Source organism: Penaeus chinensis, chromosome 34 (genome assembly GCF_019202785.1).
Source record: "Penaeus chinensis breed Huanghai No. 1 chromosome 34, ASM1920278v2, whole genome shotgun sequence".
NCBI classification, from domain to species: domain Eukaryota; kingdom Metazoa; phylum Arthropoda; class Malacostraca; order Decapoda; family Penaeidae; genus Penaeus; species Penaeus chinensis.
Window position 1 is genome coordinate 1,310,928 of NC_061852.1, and position 2,500 is coordinate 1,313,427.

The following is a 2,500-nucleotide window of genomic DNA, read 5'->3' on the forward strand; positions in this document are numbered from 1 at the left end:
CAGTTATTATTGCTGAGAATGATGGCTTGCTCAGCGGAAAGCCAGTTCTGAAAGGCGTTTAAAGATGCAGCGAAGTGACCATCATGAGGTAACCTATACTCCGCCCAACGTGTACCTATAGGCATTTACATATATGTGTGAAAGCATGTTTCATGTATTCATTGGTACGCACATGTCTGGAGTTGAGAAAAAAAAAATATGTGCATCAGCTATGGCACATGGCTGTCTAGTGACATAAAACCTTCTAAATCGGAGAACATTGTATTGTAATAATAAAATCGCTATGTATTCCAATATCTATTTGCATTGAATAAAATAAAATTAAATGACGAGATGATTCATTTACTGTGGTGACTCCGTTCGAAGGCAGGTGTTTGTTTCAGTGTCAGAAGTAAAAGCAGTGCAGACACCTGCGTCCTCTCAAGGAGAAATTTGCTAAAGGAAGGCAGCTACTGAGGACAGGGGTGTGAAGCAAGCGCCTTGGGTTACAGATTTTGCTAAGCATCTATAGATGGTTCCTGCTGATCCGATGGTTACTAAAGTCATCGCGTGCCAGAGGCTGAAATATAAGTGTACAAGACCAGTAAAAGGACAAAGGAGTAGGAGGATAATATAATTAGCAAATCACCTTAATAAGATGCCAGGAAAATGAAAGTGCAAGTAGTTTTGTCACACGAGGGAGAACGTGTTAATTACCTTGGAAATGTTAGGATTAGCGTGGCCAATGTCATGTCATGTCAAGAATTCTATATTCTTTGGGCCTAATAGGCCGGTACTTATGCTTCGGACACATAGAGGCAGCTGGCCCTGGACTTAATTCTAACCATGCCGATCTCGGGCGCGACAATTGTAAATATCACATGTGCAAATTGTGCTTAACTCCTCGGTGCGGCTGGGCGCAAGATTCCTTTGTTTACGGCCATGAGCCGGCTTAAGATTAACTTTGATGTATAACTTTGTAAACTTATTTGAGGCAGGGTGTCTTCCATTATTTGCAACAGAATTGACTACCACTCATTAGATACAAGATACATATCCATTGGAACCTTAAGATTAAAGAAGCATAAATTCCAGCATAAGTGAGAACAAGTTATCAAACATGTATGTGTGAATAAGTGTACGGTTAGCTCGCCAAGTATAAGGAAAAAAGTGATGTTTCAAAGAGAATACAAACATGTATATATATATACAGAATGTAAGTGAAGATACAAGCAGTAACTGTAAATATTAATATTACAATAGGAACAACCGAACTTATCAGTGATTAAGAGAAAAAATGTATACTTTATAGTAGACAGCAAAAGCTCAAATAAGATATATTATATCAAAGAATAGTTAGGGTAGACAATCACACCACAGCCACACAGCTATTTACGGTCTAATCCTGTGACCGTTTTGCTTGTCTTTTATTTTGTACATCCTTCCCGTGTTTTTTTTTTTTTTTTTTTTTTTTATTCTTCTCTAGTTTTCATTTTTTTTGTGTTGTTTATTGTAATTTTGACATGTTTTTCCTGGCTTGTCCAGCTCTAATATAATTAATTTCTTCGTTCTTTGTAGCACTGAAGATGAAGACGGTCGTCTTTGAAACGTTTGCACAATAAAGCTGTTCGTCACACACACATGTATGTGTGTGTGTGTGTGTGTGCATATACATATACATATACATATACATACATATACATATACATATACATACATATACATATACATATATATACATTTACATATACATATGTATGTGTGTGTGTGATGATTATCTTTATTGTGCAAACATTTCAGGGATAGATAACGAAAAAAATACAGCAGTAGTGGATATTATATTATGACCTCTGTTTGACATGTAGGTTATTTCAAGTGATAGGTTACAACACATGGACATTAATGAATCTATATCTTTTAAAAAAAAAAATACGATGTAGGTCATACATCCCACACACATGCACACACCCACACATACACACACACACAATATATATATATATATATATATATATATATATACATCAACGAAAAATAGAGTGGCCTTAGTGCAACTGAGTGAAAGGGGTCTTGGCTTGTGGGTTTATTACGGAAGGTAGATGAAAACCCCGTCTCCCCGGGTGTCGAGGGCGAAGTGGTGGTCACGAGTCGTCTGTCTGCCGGCTCTCTCTGTCTCTGTATCTGTCTGAATAGACGTGTTCTTTTATGCAGCGGCGCCCTTCGACGGCAGGTGTTTGCTTCTGCCCGAAGAAATATCAGAAGTGAAAGTAGTGCGGACAAGTGCGTCCAGTCAACGAGAAATTGTGTACAGGAAGGCAGCTGCCGGGGACAGGGGTGAGAAGGCCTTTGGATATACAAGGCTCGTCTGGATATGTATCCCGACGCGCCTGTTGCAGTGTTTCAAGTGTTGCTGACGGCGCGAGGACGTGCCTTGTGCGTGGCAGAGTGATTTAAACTATATCCAAGGCCGCAGTAAAGGAAGCGTCTCGTCAAACAGAAAATGAGACAGAGACGGCAGATG